Source organism: Malaclemys terrapin, chromosome 25 (assembly GCF_027887155.1).
Source record: "Malaclemys terrapin pileata isolate rMalTer1 chromosome 25, rMalTer1.hap1, whole genome shotgun sequence".
NCBI lineage: Eukaryota > Metazoa > Chordata > Testudines > Emydidae > Malaclemys > Malaclemys terrapin.
The window spans coordinates 12,095,945-12,113,999 of record NC_071529.1 but is presented as its reverse complement, the minus strand read 5'-3'; the positions used below and the strand labels follow the sequence as shown (position 1 = coordinate 12,113,999).

The window sequence follows — 18,055 nt, the reverse complement described above, 5'->3', positions numbered from 1 at the left end:
GGGTGGGATCCAGGGGATTCCGCGTGGGATCGCTGGATTCCGAAATGCGCCCCCAAGGCAGCAGCTTCCCGGCAGCTAATGGAGCGCGGCTCTGAGAGTCGAGCGCCTGGGCAGGTGCGGTTAACCCCCCAACCTGCCCGGCCGGGTTCCAACCTGCAATCGCCGCTCTGGGGGGTGAGGCAAGCAGACACAGCACTGCCTGGCTGACAGCCAGCTCCTCCCATGTTCGGGGTCAGGGTCAGGGACTCCCCCCACCACCACCTCCCGCCCCGGCACACTGAAGGCTTTTCTCTTGCCCCAAGCTCTCTGGGATCAGACCCACCCAAAGGTGACTCCCAAGAATTAATCCATTTAAAACCAGCCCTCGGCCTGATTACGCCTCCATTCCCACCCCCTCGATCTTAGCCGCCCAGCATCCAGGGCTAGGTAAGTCTATCGTGATTATCCTCAGAGCAAGAACCATTCCAGGGAGACCTCAGGGACATGGAAAGGGGAGGGAGGCTGGCAGGACATGGGAAGGGCTGGCAGAGGAGTGCCTGGAGAAGGGTGGGAGTGACAGGGTGTTCCCCACTCCGGGCAGGACCACAGCAGTTAGAGACAGAAGCAAAGCCAATGTGGCTGCCAAGGCAGAACAGGGCAACCATGACAGAGGCCTGGCGGGTGCAGATCTGTGTCGATGGAGTGGCAGGAAAACATCTGGAGATAAAGAGCTTTGGGCCATAAACAAGGAGCTGGCACATAAGAAAATGAAATAAGCCCGGAGCAGCACCCGCCTCCCTCCCCGCCCCAGCTGCCCCCTGGAGCCTGTCTCGCCAACAGCTCTGCCTCCTTGCATGGTCTGGCATGGGGGCGCATCGGTTTGGGTTCATACGCGGACAGTGCTTCGGGCGCCCGGAACACCTGGTAACGAATGGGGCTGTCCCGTGGGCCACCCAGCTGCGATGCCTGCATTTGTAAATAGCCCTGCGGCCCAGCGTAATGAATCTGTGCACCGCGGCGCACAGACACATTTGCCAGAGAAATCTCTCACACACACGCCTGTCCTGGGAAGCCCGGCCTAGAACCACCAGCTCCAAAAAGAGGCGTCTATCACGTGGGCTAGAGGTGAACACCCTTGACTGGTAAGAGCAGTACAACTCTCGTGATCTCTAGGTCAGCCGCTTCAGGGAGCCAACACTCTTAAAAGCAGTCCCTCACGGGTCCTCTGCTGCTCAGGTGAAGAGAGGAAGTGAACAGCTTGGGAGGAGAGGTGTCTGATTTCTGTGACACCCAGCCCCATTTGCAGAGAGATTTCGATAAAGTCCTAACTAGAGCTGGGCAAATTCGGAATTTCTGTCCCGCAGGAAATCCAAGATTTCAAAACTAGGTCAGAAAGTCAAAAACCCGGAATTTGTCACAAAATGAAACAATCCCCTCCCGCCCTATTGAAACGTTTCATTTCCCCCTTTGTCACTTTGCCGAACTATAAAATACAACATTCAAGCAGGACTGTAACAAATTGATCGTTTCCTGCAAAAATGCCGACGACATTGATAAGTTCCCGCAAAACGCATCGGTGTCATCCAATCAGAATTTTCCAAGGAAAACTCTCCCATCGGAAGATTTTCAACCCCTTCTAATGCTAACACACCACACACACACACGCACCCCTACTGTTACCCGGGTGTGAGCTTTCCCCTGGCAGCCAAATGGAAATTGCTGATTGGCAGCACCGGAAACCTCCAGCCAACCCCCTCTGCTGGGAGGGCAACAGCGTGCCTGCAGGCTGCATTTCACAATCAGTCGGTGGCATCTGTCCCATAGGAGGCGCTACAGGCTGTCCTGGCCACCATCCCCACCCGGGAAGGACGATATCACCAGGTCAAATCCACTATAGGCCTCTGTAGCAACAGACCTGTAAGGTGCCTCTCTCCCCACACTGATAGTACAGGGAGCTTAGGGGCCCAGCTCAGGGTTTGTGGAGCCCTGTCACAACGTGCATCACGTTTCTGACCGACAAATCACAAGATGGGGTGTGACTCTGTCATAGACACCAAATCGGACTAGAGAACAGGATGATCAGCTCTTTAAACATCTATCAAGAATGAGCTGCAGGAATGGAGAATACGAACCCAGCTGTGGGCGAGAGTCATGCACAGAGAGGCAAGCGCTTGGCGGCAGCCCGGTCCGGGAGATCAGCGCCCAAGTGCGAGAAAGCATTTGAATTCTCATTAACCAAAAACACAGCGAAAGAGCTTTGCAGCTCAGCGGGGATTTGAGCAACAGTTTGTTTCTTTAAAGCGTGTAGGCCCCTCTAATTACACCTCTTCGGGGCAGACGAGCCACTCCTGGAGTTCCCCCGACTCCTACACCCCAGGCCCAGGGAAAATACAGCTGGCACCCAGCGGGGAGCTATACTAAAGGGGGAGGGTGGAGAGATTGGCACAGCAAACTAAGAGACAGGGCAGGGACAGAGGCAGGGCACGCTGCTTAGGAGCGGGAGCTTTCATTTGCTAATGCCTTGGAGATGTATTTATACACGGCCAGAAAGCCGGGGCTACAGGGAAAAGAGGCCAGAGAGCCACACGGGAACAAGAGGAGCAGCCCTGGGGGACAGAGACCTAAGGTAAAACCAGTGAAAACAATGACGGCGCTTCCATCCGACCTAATGCAATCAGGATCTAACCCACGTAGTTAACTTGGAGGGGGGGGAAATCACGTCCCCAGTGGAGGGTAGGTCTACACCGCAGTCAGAGGTGTGATCGCGGCACACGGAGACATACCTGAGCTAGCTGTCATGTAGCGAGGGCGGCTAGAATGAAGGCGAGGCCGCATGGTTATACAAGCCCACCTGGGACCCAGGGTCCTCCCTCGTATGGCTAACCCGCACTGACGTCCGCACTGCTACGGCTTCACTGCCATTGGTACCCGAGCAGCAAGATTAAAGTGAGCTCGGATGTGTCTACACAAGCAGCAGTCACACCTCTCGCTGCAGTGTAGACAGAACCTCCATTGGGGCCCACGATTTCCCCTCTTGTCTAGATCGAGTTGACGACATGGGCTTAGACCCCGATTTAGTCAGGTCGGTGCAGTCCACTCGCATGGACCCTCTTCATTCGGTTTAGGGCCGTCCTCACGACCAACTGAGTCGCATCGGGGCCAGGTCTGTGCGTAGACAAGGCCAGAGGCAAGGGAAGGAGAGGTGGAGACGCAGGAGAAGGGGATCTGGGAGGTCTCCCTGGGGACCAGCTGTCTGAAAGCCGAGAGCCTGGAATGCTGACGGGGAAGGTATTCCGAACACGCAGCCTCGGCCCCGCAAACACACCAGCTCTATGTATAGAACGAGGCTTTGCTGCAGCCCCAGCATGGGGTGCGCTGTCTGGGTCACAGCAGCCCACGTGCCCTAGCCAGTCACCTCCAGTCTGGAGCAGTGCAGGCTGGGTCAGATCACTCAGTCCCCACTCCCCCGACACCATGAGTCTTGTGGGGACAGGGCAGGCAGCCTGATGCTGGCGTCCCACAGAGTCCCGGCCTCCCCAGTGCTGCTCTACTGCCATTCACCCCTGCCTGCCCCGCTAGGCCCGGAGAGAATGTCACTACAGCATCAGAGGGAAGGGCAGAACTGTCTTTCTCTCCAGCATTCAACTCCCAGAGCAAGGCCTTTCAGGGTCTGTCTACACTGCACAGAGCCCAGGCTCTGACTCATGTTTGAGCCCCAGCCCCGTCCACACACAAATGAGGTTGACTCGGATCAGTGAGCACTCAGGGCCTGGGGCCCAGGGCCCTGCTAGCGGGGTGGGTCAGAGCCCGAGTCCCGTTGTGACGGGTGCATGCCCTGTCATTTTGCAGTGTGGACACAGACCTAGCCACAGCCCTGGGTTAGAAGGGCTGCACAGTGCAGTAGGGATGCGATAGCATGGCTGTGAGACCCGGGCCCAGCAAATGTAAGCCCAGGTTTACACTGCAGCGGAAAAACCGAGTCCACAAGCCCGGGTCCCACAGACAGGGGGTTATAATGCAGAGGAGACGTACCCCAAAAACTCCTCTCTCTCCGGGCACAGGCCCTTCCAGAAACAAGGAGCCCCATTCCGCTCTCACTTTCCATTTGCATGAGCGCAAGATCAGAAATGGGCCCAGAACGCCTCCCCAAAACTCAGGGCTGGCCAAACTCTCCTCAAACAGAGCCACGGGAACCCCCCCCCTTCTTTGCACCACCCCAGTGCAGCCACATCCACCTTGGACTAAGGCCCAGAGCCTCAAGGTTTTTAGCCTCTTACTTCCCAATGAAGCCCATTGAAACAGGCACCTAAATACCTTCGAGGATTTGGACCTCAACCCGTCAGCCCACAAGAACTAAGCAGAGTCAACCATCGGAGGGGAAACCCCCAAGGAAACACTGGAATTGGTGTGGGCTGCCCAGTGGGTGGGGACCAGGCCAGATCGTTAATATGGTTAACGAGCAATGGAGTGGCTACTTATGAGCCCCAAATGCTCTGCTAATTAGTGTGCCACCAATGTAACCCGCACATTTGCTTGTTTTGCATGTCAGCTTCCTCATCAGGGGACAGACTCAGCTCACCGGACATAAACACTGCAATCAAATACTGACAGAGTCCCTTGCAATGCAAACACACCGGCATCCCCAGCCCATCCAGGGCTGGCAATCAAGAAGTCCAGAGTTCTCAACCTGGTGAAAGAAGGGGGATTCAACGAACTGAACACCATTTGGGTGTTGCTGAAAGATGCAGGGTTGGCAGGTCTGAAGATGAAAGCCCAGGCAGCCTCTCCAGTGTGATTTGAATTACACGATCCCGGGAGATCAGCATCTCAGGCCAGCTGGGCGCTGCACACCGTAAGAGATGGTCCCTGCCCTGAAGTGACTTGCCCAAGATCCCCCAGGAAGTGAGTGGCAAAGCTGTGAACTGAAGGCAGGTCACCCGAGTTCCATCCCAGGCCAGCTGGGCGCCGCACACCGTAAGAGACGGTCCCTGCCCTGAAGTGACTTGCCCAAGATCCCCCAGGAAGTGAGTGGCAAAGCTGGGAACTGAAGGCAGGTCACCGGAGTTCCAATCCAGTGTCTCAACCACAAGCCCATGCTGCCTTGTCAATGCCCTGCCCAGCAGGCCTCAGCCCTGGCCTTGGGGAACTACTCTCCTAGGTAAGAGGGGAGTTGAATCTCCACCGCCCATTAAAATCTTTCACCTCTCACTGAGACCCCTACAGGAGGGGGTCGATTGGTGACAGGAGATGTGGGTGCCTGTCTACTGCAACCTGGGCTGAGTTCATCTTTTTCAGGAGATGTTTCCCTTGTACAGATCGAAACCCAAGCCTGGACTGCAACATGTTAGACCAGGACAACCTGAAGCTGAAACTGACCAGGCCAGATTGGCGGCAGGGATTGAAACAGTGCGTGAAACTGACCCCGTCCCCATTAAGTCAAAGGCAAAAGGCAAGCAGCAGCAAACTGGATTTCTGACATTCTTTCAGCTCCGGTTGGGGGTGTTAACACAGGGAAGAAAGTTGTTTTGTTCTTTTCAAAGACAAAAAACTTTTATCTTGCCAGCGACTCATTTAATGCTCCTCTGTCAGCCAGCACTGGATTCCCATTTGGCTCTGTTCCCCGCTCATCTGCATCATGACCAAACTAATCTCTCTCCTGGCAGCCTCGGCACTTCGAATGTCAACTTCGGCTCAGCTGTGCTTTCGTTCCTTTCATGTTTAAAAGCAACAGCTCCCAGCTCACCAGAGTCTCGCTCCGACTGTTTGTCCAGAGAGCGGGGCTTGCTGGCAGGGCATCAAGAGAAATTGGGAATCTGGGCAGAGTGTCGTCCCATTTCCTGACCTTTCCTGGAAATGCCATTGCTCCATCACAGAGCAGCCTCAGTGACCGTGAAACCGTCTCCAAGCCAGGGACGGCACCACGCTGCATCGCGCCAGCCCTGCGGCCCGAAATCCGTGCTCGCAGAACCAACCCAGGTTCTGCCACACATCTAAACTGGGCCCTGTCTAAACTGGGGGAGGGGGGTTGTAGTACTGTGACTACAGCAATACAGCTCCACTGCCCTGGTCTACCCTTAACATTTAGATTGACGAGCTATGTTGCTCGGGGGGGGGGGGGGGGGGGGGTGAAAAATTCACACCCCTGCGCACCATAGTTAAGCTGACCTAACCCCTGATGGGACAGTTCTTCCAAAACTCATAGACTCATAGACTTTAAGGTCAGAAGGGACCATTATGATCATCTAGTCCAACCTTCTGCACAACGCAGGCCACAGAATCTCACCCACCCACTCCTGGAACAAACCCCTAACCTATGCCTGAGCTACTGAAGTCCTCAAATCGTGGTTTAAAGACCTCAAGGTGCAGAGAATCCTCCAGCAAGTGACCCGTGCTGCAGAGGAAGGCGAAAAACCCCCAGGGCCTCTGCCAATCTGCCCTGGAGGAAAATTCCTTCCCGACCCCAAATATGGCGATCAGCTAAACCCTGAGCATGTGGGCAAGACTCACCAGCCAGAGACCCAGGAAAGAATTCTCTGTGGTAACTCAGATCCCACCCCCTCGAACATCCCATCACAGACCACTGGGCATATTTACCTGCTAATAATCAAAGATCAATTAATTGCCAAAATGAGGCTATCCCATCATACCATCCCCTCCATAAACTTCTCAAGCTTAATCTTGAAGCCAGATATGTCCTTCCACTGACGTAGGAAGCGTCTACAGTACAGCGCTACAGTGGCATGAGAGCAGCTGTCCCACTCCAGCGCCTTTAGGGTATCCCTGCCCTAAGACAGGCAAGGGCAGGACTTCCCCTGTACGTTACTGGGACATGTGAATAGGCCCCATTTTGCCTGGGCGCAGTGAGCCTGTTCTCTGGCTCTGCACTTACGTCACCGTATCGACGTGACATGTTGCTAGACAAGCCCAGAGCCATGCAGCCCGGATGGGTGCAGTCCTTGCCCCCAGCTATTGCATCACGCTCCCCAAACCAGAGCTGCACTCCCCTGATGGCCAGAGGCCTCTAGGGCTTCCGGGTTTTTTTATGAAAAACACACTAAGTTCCAAAACATACATGCAGATCAATAACCATGACCTCCATGCGCCTTCCCTGAAACGGGGCAGAACTATCCAGCACGACAGGCAAGGAAACTGGCTCATGCTAACAGGAGCAAGGTGCACTTAACCCCTGCCCTCGCTGATCAACAGTCCTGGCTTCACACTGGACAAATCTCTCAGCTTGCCCGTGTGCATCCAAGGCTCCGACTCCAAGGAAGAGGGGAAAGTAACCGCACGTGATGCCTGAGTGCTGCGTCCCGCCGCCGTTCTCCTCCCCGTGACCGGGGCTGGTAGGTTCCCCCATCGCCCCACCTCGGGGGCTGAGGTTTCCGACCAGGCCGCCCTGCCCCTGTAACGGAAGAGCAAGGAAGCAGAGTGTTTTCCCGCTGCGCCCCCGGAGCAAGGAAAAGCAGCGATGGCTATTTTAAACGGCCGTCTTCCTGCTAATTAATGGAGCATGGGGCCGACGTGGGGCTTCTGGCTCATTGTTCAGTGCTAATAATGGACTCGCACATGCCACTCACGCATTCCGCAGCGCTGAGCTCTCTGACCCGTGAATACAATGTGTTAATTTACAGCGCTGCCTGCCTGCCATTCCCTATCAGGCTCCGCAGATGGGGAGGGCGGGGGGTGGCTCAGGGACAAGAACAGGGCCTTGCTGGAGTACAAACTGCAGCGGGAGTAACTCAACCTCTGCAGCAGCAAGCGCACGAGCCGGCCTGGGCCGTGTGGATTCTCTCTCACGTGCCTCTCCGCCCCCAGCTGGAGACGATGCTCCCACGCAAAGCAATGCCAATCTTTCAACACACCTCGGCCACGCAACCAGCCGGTTCACGAGGAGGGCGATTAGGGATATGCCAGTAGCATCGAGAGGCCTCCACTGAGATCACGGCCCCGGTGTGCTAGGCGCTGTACAGACCCATCTGCGCTAGAAGAGGAAGTGTGACTGTAGCAGATAGGCACAGGCGTGCTAGCTTTAATCCAGCGAGCGCAGCTCACAACAGCAGCATAGATGTGACCACGCGGACGTCAGCGTGGGGCTAGCATCTGGGGAGGTCTGCCTGGACCCCTCCCCCTGCAGCGTAGCTATCCCCTGAGTGAATGAGAGACCCTGCCCCTAAGAACTTACAATCAAACAGAGCAGACCAAAGGAGAACCAGAAGCAGGGAGAGATTAAGTGACTCGCCCAAGGTCACCCCGGGAGGGGTTGGGGTTTTGTGGCAGAGCTGGGATTTGAACCTGTATCTCCGAAGTCCCACGCTGAGCTGAGAGGCAGATGGCAGTAGGTGGCATTTACTTCAGCTGCTCTGTATTTGTTATTTAAATAGGCAAAGCACTGTTAAGTGCTGGGAGTAAACAGCCAGAGAAGGGACCAAAAGAATCTCTCCCTCCTTCCTGTCTCTCGGGGAGAATCATCTTAGGTGTCCCTTGGAGCAACGTCGTTTCAGGCACAGATGTGATTGCATCTTGGCTGGGTCCCTTTAACTGGCAGCTCTGTTCCACGCGTGGGTGCAGGAGTCCTGAATATTCTCCCCGGGCCTGACCCAACGCCCACTGGAGCCAGCGACAGTCCTTCCTCTGTTCCCAAGGGGGCTTCTGGATCAGGCTCACAGAGCTCCGCGAGGAACACAGGTGGCTGCAGATTGAACAAGCATCTTTCTTCCCCCGTCCTTGCAGGGTTGCCAGGGGGCCAGAGAACCAATAATTGCAGCCTAGTCTACGCGACGCGTCTTAAACCTACAGCCCCAACAACGGAAATGCCTAAAAGGCTCCCGCCGCCTGCCCCCCTGGGCGGTGACCTTGTCACACCTTCCAGGCTAAGCGGAGTCAGGACTGCACGGAGAGTCTCCAAGGAAACACTGGGGTGCTGCAGGAAGTGAGGCTGCGATACAGCAGGTGGCGCTCTTCCCTCCAAGTTCGCAGCGACCTGATCATTTATGGTAAACTCCCCTCCCTGGCTTGCGTGCTGTCTGCAGAACTCCACCCCAGAAGTAGCCGCATTTCAGCAGAGGTAGCTGGTGAAGTGACTTGGGGGCCGGCAGTACAAAAGGCGCTGGAAGAGCACGTTACTACGCGTAAATGTAGATCATTTGTTTCAAAAATGAGCCTGTTTCTCAGGGGTCTCGAGTCAGGCACTCGGAATCACCGACCACTTTTGACAAGGTAGGTCTGCGCTCCCCTGATGGCCACATGGCCGTGTCTCTCTCTCTCTCTCATTCAGAACATGTCCTCCCACTTCCTCCCTCTCCTTTCTCCATTCAAATCGAAGAGCTCGGGAAGCCCTGAGCTACACGGGACACCAAGAGGGAGTTTCTCTCTTCGAGAAACGGAGGAAGAAGGCCTGCTGGCTTGGCTGCACCCTTCCTTAGACTCCGCCTCCTCTGCTGAGTTGTCCTAAAAACAGCATTATCAACAGCAGGCCCTAAAGGAGGACCAGAATTCCGTTTCCTGTTTTTCCCCGTGGAAACCCTCAAATAGAAGCTGGCCTCATTTTTGGGGGTGGTTGTTTTTTGGTGGGGGGGGGGGGGGGGGTTTTTTTTTTTTTGGCTGAAACAGGGCTAACAATGAGCCATTTCCTCTGACAGCTTGGAAAGGCACCTCGGCTCAGCTCCCCCCCACAGCACTGCTGGCGGGAAATCTGACCCAGCAAGGCCAGGGGAAGGCTGACCGCCGTTCCCTGCCCCTCTCAAGGACACAAAGGGGGCGCATCGCTCTCCGGCCCGCTGCTGGAGAACCTAGCAGCAGTTCCTATTTGCTCGAACGGTTCCTTGGACTCCACCCGAGGCTACTCGGATGAGTAAAGGTTCCGGGATCAGGTTCAAGGCTTGGCTGGGCAGCAAATAATGGGCTGCGAACAGCTGGCGCCCAGGATTCTAGGCCACGCGATAACAGGGCTGGAGTTTCACAATGAAACTCTATGTCGCTGAATGAAGGTTACAGCTGCAGCCCCGCGCCTATCCCACAGTTTGCCGGGAGATTAATGGCTCTTTCACACCATTCGCCCTCCATTGCCCCACTCAAACTTGGCCTCCGGAGCAGGACGTCCCTGGAGGATTGTGGGATCGCAAACGGCCGCACTCCTGCAGCTTATGCTGATGCAATGGGAAATTCCAAGCCCCATCCTGGTCTCCTCTGGCAGCTCGGAAAACTCTTCTCTCCTTTGAGCTACGGCCCGGGGCCAGAGGGAGGGCAGCTCTGTGGCGCTAGGGGGAGCCTCTCCTGTGCAGATGGTGCGGGCCACATGTTTTCCAGAGATTACTAGTGGCTAACATTCTTCAGCCCACACACATTTCTAATCAAAAGCTTGAGAACCTTGTTGAACTCTCTCGCGCTTTCTCTCTTTTCCTTACGACTCTGAAATTTAAAAATAATCTTGGCGCTCCGAGCGGCTAGATTCCCCAGCTAGTGTAAAGCAACATTGGGCCGGTGAAGTCAATGGAGCTCTGCCTGCGTACCCCCAGCTAGGGATCTTGCCCTGACCCGGGGGCTGGGGGAATCCTTACCCGCCCGGCCACACTGCAAGACAACGCACTCAGCTACGAAGCCACAATAGGGCAATTGTCACAACGAGGCTGTTCATCCCCTTTCCCACCCTCCCCATGCACAATCCCATGAAGAGCACCACTGTGACGCCTTCCCCCCACAAGCTGCTCACGTGACCGCATGCTTCTTGGGACTCTCAGACCCAAGCAACGCCCCAGGTCAAAGCACAGCCCCATGTGTGCTGATAGGCCTAGTTGTCCCGACGTCTACCTGGGTGTGTTTTCAAGCTACCAAGCCAAAGGTCGCCCAACCACGGCAGGTGTTGCTGTGTCAATTCTCCGCAAGTAGCATTGATTTGAGTCTCATTTTTAAATATCTTAGTTAAGGGGGTGGGGGCTAGTCTCCCCGGGGCAGGTATACTGGGTTCCCTTGGAGAACCAGGCTGTTAGTACCTGCGTGCAGATCCCTTGGAGAGGACAAATTTAAACCTCCCCAGGGCAGACTAGGGAAGAGCCCATTCTCTGGAGCCGGAATATCCTTACAGCGGACCGGACAGACGTGAAACCCTCCGGAAGTCATCAAGTCCGTCCCCTCGGAGCCAGCGCAGGCCCGTGCTCACCGGCACCGCCGCCGGAGTTTCGTCACGTCTCATTTCAAATGACTCAAGTCACGGGGTTTTCCATCACTTCCCTCGGGAGATTAGGTCACAGCCTCGCTGTCAGGAAGCTTTTCCTAACACCCAGCTCAAATTTTCCCTTTGCTCAGTGCCAGCCCACAAACACCTCTAATGCCATTCGCACCGCCCCATTCAGCGTGGGGAGACCAGCCCTGCAGTGTCGAGGCCCGGAAGAGTGGGACACACACAACCCACTGAGGCGTGCGTTACAAGTCCCTGGGACACAGGAGACGGATCGGTCAGAGCCCCAGCTACAGTCTTGCCTGTTTAGCTCAAACTGGAGCAGCTTCTGCTTCCTGCTCTGAAGGTCACCACAGTTCAGTTCTTGGTGTGTTTGCCAAGCTGGCAGACATCGCTCCCACATCAATATGAGCTTTTCTAACTAGGACCCACTCCCCACCTCACTGATGAGCCTCTGTCTACAATTAGACACCCGTGGCTGGCCCATGCCAGCTGACTCAGGGTCACGGGGCTCGGGCTAAGAGGTCCTAGAGTCCAGGGTCCAGCCTGCGCCCAAATGTCTACACTGCAATTCAACAGCCGAGTCAGCTGACACGGGCCAGCCGCGGGTGTCGAACCGCAGAGTAGACATACCCTGAGTGTGCTGCTCCAACCTGCCACAGAGCTTGGCTGGTTCATTAATGATCTGGAGGATGGCGTGGACTGCACCCTCAGCAAGTTTGCAGATGACACTAAACTGGGAGGAGTGGTAGATACGCTGGAGGGCAGGGACCGGATACAGAGGGACCTAGACAAATTAGAGGATTGGGCCAAAAGAAATCTGATGAGGTTCAACAAGGACAAGTGCAGAGTCCTGCACTTAAGATGGAAGAATTCCATGCACTGCTACAGACTAGGGACCAAGCGGCTAGGCAGCAGTTCTGCAGAAAAGGACCTGGGGGTTACAGTGGACGAGAAGCTAGATATGAGTCAACAGTGTGCTCTTGTTGCCAAGAAGGCTAACAGCATTTTGGGCTGTATAAGTAGGGGCATTGCCAGCAGATTGAGGGACATGATCATTCCCCTCTATTGGGCATTGGTGAGACCTCATCTGGAGTGCTGTGTCCATTTTTGGGCCCCACACTACAAGAAGGATGTGGAAAAATTGGAAAGAGTCCAGCGGAGGGCAACAAAAATTATTAGGAGGCTGGAGCACATGACTTATGAGGAAAGGCTGAGGGAACTGGGATTGTTTAGTCTGCAGAAGAGAAGAATGAGGGGGGATTTGATGTCTGCTTTCAACTACCTGAAAGGGGGTTCCAAAGAGGATGGATCTAGACTGTTCTCAGTGGTGGCAGGTGACAGAACAAGGAGTAATGGTCTCAAGTTGCAGTGGGGGAGGTTTAGGTTGGATATTAGGAAAAACTTTTTCACTAGGAGGGTGGTGAAGCACTGGAATGGGTTCCCTAGGGAGGTGGTGCAATCTCCTTCCTTAGAGGTGTTTAAGGTCAGGCTTGACGAAGCCCTGGCTGGGATGATTTAGTTGGGGATTGGTCCTGCTTTGAGCAGGGGGTTGGACTAGATGACTTCCTGAGGTCTCTTCCAACCCTAATATTCTATGATTCTACGATTCCAACCGCAAGCTCCATTGCACGCAAGAGCATGCAAATCCAATGAGAAGCAGGTGGGCACCAGCTGACACAGAAAAAGCTTTAGGCAAGTGTCTTCCATCAGTGACCAGCCCCCAGTGCAAACCGCTAGCGTGGACAGGAAAAGCCAAGCCATGATCCGCACCCAGGTGAGCTTGTCTACATTTTGCATCGTCGCAACTATGTTAGCGCCCAGCCGCTGATGGCTGTTCCTAGGACACATCTCCTCAGTGCAGACAAGACCTTCGCCTATTTAACTGGGGCAGGTGCCAAAAAGGTTGGGAACCACTGAACCAAACTTCACGTTGCACAGAAAATCCCTGTCAAAAACGTGTTGTCCAGGCAGTGAGAGAGACAGAGACTTCTTCTTTCAAAGGCAACCGGAATCAAAGCGCTCACCCACGGCCCCAGATCAATGACACTGCTCCACAGGCTGCAATCTTCCCCAGCAGACCCCCCTTTCACCGAGACTTTACTTCCTTTCATATTCCCCCGCCTTCTTCCTCCAAACAGTTCATTAGAGTGAATCACCACTAACCCCTCTCCGGTCTAGGCGCCAATGCGCAGACCCACATGCCATTGCTGCATATCACCAAGGTCCTCCGAGGTGGGTTTGTTTCTGTGCTGCCGCAGAGCAAAACTGGAGGAGTTTTTAATAAAAATTCTGCAAGTAACCAGTCTGTATAACGGACTGAATCCCTTCTGATGTCTGTCGCAAAAGAAAGAGCCATTTGGGAAGTAATCAAGGTTTCTGAAAGAACACTGTCAGGTTAAAAAGATGGCCAATATTTTCACACTGGTGAACTTAGCATGAGACACCTGAACGCATCCTCGGACATGTAAGCAAGTGGCCAGATTTTCAGAGGTCATTCAGCTCTCACCGGTCACAATGATTATTTAGGTAGTGTAAAGATAGCGTGAGGTGCCCAATTTTAAGCACACAGGTTTGAAAACCTTGGCTCGGACACATTTCTCTTTAAATTGGATCCCTGCCTCTGTTACAAGTGACCTCTTAGTTAAGTAATGGGACAACATCACTGAAAATCAAATCAATTTTTTTCAAAATGAGTCTAAAAATCAATTTCACAGAGGACGCTTGCTCCCGTGTCCCCTTGTTGACGTTTGTGCTTTTACGATCACATCTTCCTACGTTTCTTTTTAAAATTTCTCTCCCATCACTGTGTGAAAGTCCCATATGGGACAACAGCTAACTGGCTACAGAGGGGGCAAAAGTGAAATTGACTCTAATGGGGGTGCAGGGGGGTAAGAAGAAATATTTTCTTATTTAATCTCTTTCATATAGAGTCTCAGGCTCCAATCCTGTAAGCTGCTCCATTCAGGCAGCCCCACGAACCCACAGAGCCCCACAGATTGTAAGGAGGCACCACGCAGGCACAGGAATGGAGCGGTGTGCACATCAGTCCCTTAGGTATTATTTGTAACAATAGCAGGTAAAACATTTTAAGCAGCGTGATCACTGACAGTAAAGGAGGCTTCAAGTCTAATTCCTTTCTCTCCCTATATGCTGTTTGTTTACATTTTTTTTTCTTTTTTGTATTTCACTCAGCCTGAATAAGGAGGGGGAAATAACACTGGTCAGTTTCACGTTTTTTTCTAGTAAGTTTCACTTTCCCATTCTCAGGCACTAGCCCAGTGCATTCAGCTGCGTTCCACGTGCCTGTGCATTCGCACGCACACACCCACCTACAGCACTTACTGCTGGAGGCAGCATATGCGCAGAGATGATGGGGAGGTGCCCATGCCCTAGACTGGCAGGCCACACCCGATAAAGCGTGTCAAACAGGCTTGGCTACCAGACTAGGAATCACTCGGATGGAATCCTGTTCAGCTACCATGTGAATGCATCAGGAGAGTGAAGGGACGGAGAAGAGACACTCTCTGCCCGCACTTTGCTCTTCCACTCCTCCCGCCCCAGTACCCTCATGCAAGACAAAGCATAGGATTGTGCCCTTACCCCGGAAGGATGAATTGGTATCAACAGAGGAAGGTTTCGCTGAGGCCAACAGAACCTCGTGTGATTAGTTCTTGTTGTTCCTACTTCAAGGCTAATGAATCATAGTAAATATTCACACACAGCAACATTACTACACCCAGGCTAATCTCACTCAGCCAGGTACTGTGCTGGGGCACAACTGAGGTTGAGAATCTATTCTAAGCAGAGAAATTTCACTTGTCCTTATAAAATTAAACATACATACAGAGGCCACACATCTATTGTCTTTTGCCAAGGCCTGTTCTTAGTCTCCTGGTAAATAATCGTTTGTTTTTCATGCATTCGATACTGCAGCCCAGAAGGCAGCCTAAATTAGTTTTCAGCTGGCTCCAGATGGTGAGGGAGAAAGCGCGACCTAGAGGACAGTGCACCGGATTGGGACTCGGGAGACATGGGGTATAGTCCCTGCTCTGCCACTGGCCTGCTGAGTGACGTCACGTCACTTCCCCGTGCCTCAGTTTCCCTGCCTGCAAAATGGGGACGGTGATACGAACCTCCCTTTGTGAAGTGCTTTGAGGCCCACTGATGAAAAGCCAAGTATTATTATTCTTGCCTCGGTTTTGGGGACACTAAAAATCACCCAAAATCTTTTGTAAAAGAAAATGCATGGCATGTGTGCAGGCCGCTGGGGAGAAGCCCGGCCCAGGTTCCAACTCAGAAACAGAGCACAGAAGACAGTATTCAAAATCACAGTGCTGCACCAAACTCCCAAACCACCAGCGAGCTGCAATCTGTAGCTCTACACGCGGGTGGATTCAAACTCCAAGCAACGCACCAACGCCATAATTCAAACTCACAACGGGACCCAAGCGCCAAGACACAATGCACAATTAGCTCTCTAGGTTAAGCATTAAAATAGTAAACCGTAGAGTTTTCTCGGCAAGGCACAAGTGCCAGGCAGGACTGGGACTGCAGAGAGCATCTTGGGCTACGGATTTTAAGTCACATCAGCACAGCACCCGTGAGCTTCTAGCGCAGGGTTTCAAAGCCACAGTCCCAGATTACGACAGCAGGATCACACAAAAGCCCTGCTGGTATTTCAAGTTCATAGTGAAAACACCTGGTAAGAAACTCCACATCTGCAGAGCAGCTACTGTAATGGTGAAAAAGAGGAGGCAGGTACACAAGAACCAATGAGCCTTCTCCCGCTGCTTTCGTTTTTGTGGGCACTTTTAGGGCACCGCTGTGAAGAAGTTTGCAGCGGCAGCAATGAGAAATACTGCCACGGCACTTTCCACCTGAGGATTTCCAAGCACTTTTGAAATGGCAGGCCAGTATCATTAACCCCCTTTTACAGGGGGGGAAACCGAGGCAGATGAGATTAAGTGACTGAAGCCAGCTTGTCAGTTGCAGATCCAGGAACAGACTCAAGGCCTCCTAATGCCCAGTTCCCTGTGCTCTGACCACTAGACCACACTGCCTCCCTTGGTGGGAGAGGGCCCTTTTAAACCACAGACAGCTCCAAAAAAGAAAAGAGTGGAACAAGGCAAAGGCTGGGATTTTGGCTCCTAAATCCCTTAGGCTCTTTGGAAAATCTTTGCCCTAATATACACTGATAAAGAGGAAACTTCCAAGAGATTAAACACAAGCCATGGTTAATACGCCACACTGCTACCGAACAGCGTTTTCATTTCCAAAGCATTGCACACACCTTGATGAATCCTGCGAGGCCGGTTATATCAGACCCATTCCGTGGACAGAGGAGGCGAGTTTAACAACTCGCAACAAAGAAACACGGACCGAATTCAGCCCTGGGACGAGGAGGCGCAGCCTCCACTGAAACCTACAGGAGCTGGGCCAGATTCACGCCAACAACCAGTCTGGCTTCCCGTCTCAAAGCCACTCCAGGCACCAAACTTCATCCACAAGCACAAGAATCCGGACAAATGCAGCAAGAGGCCCAGATGTTTTTTTGCAAACAACCCTTCCAAATTTCCCAGTCTACAGCAGATGCAGGATTCCCCCAAACTGTCTCTCTCTCCCACCCCATGCACTCCCTTTCCGGTTTCTCTACCCACACCCACACCTTTGGCTTCCTCGAACGTAATACCCAGCAGAAACAATTTGAGCAATGCGCATCATCGAGAAAACACCTTTGCTGTGTCATGGCACGAGCACGGGGCAAAGGCATCACTCAAAACGGGACCCGATCCTGCACTCTCTGCTTCCGCTGAAGTCAAGGGAAATTGACACGCAGCAGGTGGCCAGATCTGGTCCCGAGTGGCCAGAGGGCAGGTGAGGTGGTCAAAAGGGGGTGAGATACCCATGGTTTACCACAGGAATAATGTTGCCACTTTCTATGCAGTATTTTTCCCCCTCTCCAAAAATGGCTAGAGCCCCAGTTAGTATAAACTGGCGCGGTTCCACTGAGCGCTATCTGATCTAGTCTAGCAACGTCTGAGTTTCTACAACTTCGAGTTACAGTGGTCATGTGGGCAGCACAGACTTTCAAGTCAACGTAGCTGCCCAGGTTGACAACAGCTGGGGATCTATTCCTGTAGCTCAAAGTGGGGGGTGGAGGTGGGGGAGGGAATCTGCTTAAAGCAGTGTCAGCTCACAGACCTCCAAAATTAAAAGCAAAACCAAAAACTCATCCAGCCGAAGGGGACTGTCTCGAGGATTTCTTGTCTGACTCTACGCTGCAGAGCCGGATGGCTTGGCACACAGACCTCTCTCGGGCTGATAAGGCGCACAGAGCAGCCTGGAGTCAACGGGGGAGACAAAGGCAATGGAAGTTGCAGAGGAAACAAGAAGCGTGGGCATGAATGGTTCCTGTGCTGGGGGGAAACGCGCGGGTCAAGGAAGTTCGATCGAAATACTCCAGGGGCCTGCGAGGATGGATGGACCAAGATGGTTGGCCGAGCTCCTACGTAGACCTGGTTAAGCCAACTCACAAACACCAGGCTGCCAGACCGCCTCCCCACCATGGGCAACCTCTCCATTCAACTCCTTGCTAGTGGCCACCCACCACACCAGCAGCACCGTGTCCGCTGCCAGCCTACGCCTCGCAGACGCAGTACAGCCTCCCCCCAGAGTGCTGGCATCGGAGCCGCCAGCCGTCCTGCCCTCAGACTCTGCGCTACCAACCTCCCCACCAGCACGAGCCCCCCCCACCCACCCCATGGTACCAACCTCCTCCCCACAGAACCAGCTGCAAAGTCTCCACTTCTAAGGCGCCAGCCTCCCCGGGGCAGTCGCTTTCCTCAATACCAGCTCCTCCGTCACCGGCCGCTGCGTGCCAAACTCCCCACCAGCACC

General features: G+C 53.7%; 1 protein-coding gene across 2 annotated transcripts in view; it reads right to left on the bottom strand.

The window, feature by feature from the left end:
* The window catches only part of ARHGAP23 (Rho GTPase activating protein 23), a 129,164-nt gene that overhangs the window by 87,037 nt on the left and 24,072 nt on the right, over positions 1–18,055 (bottom strand). The window lies entirely within an intron of this gene.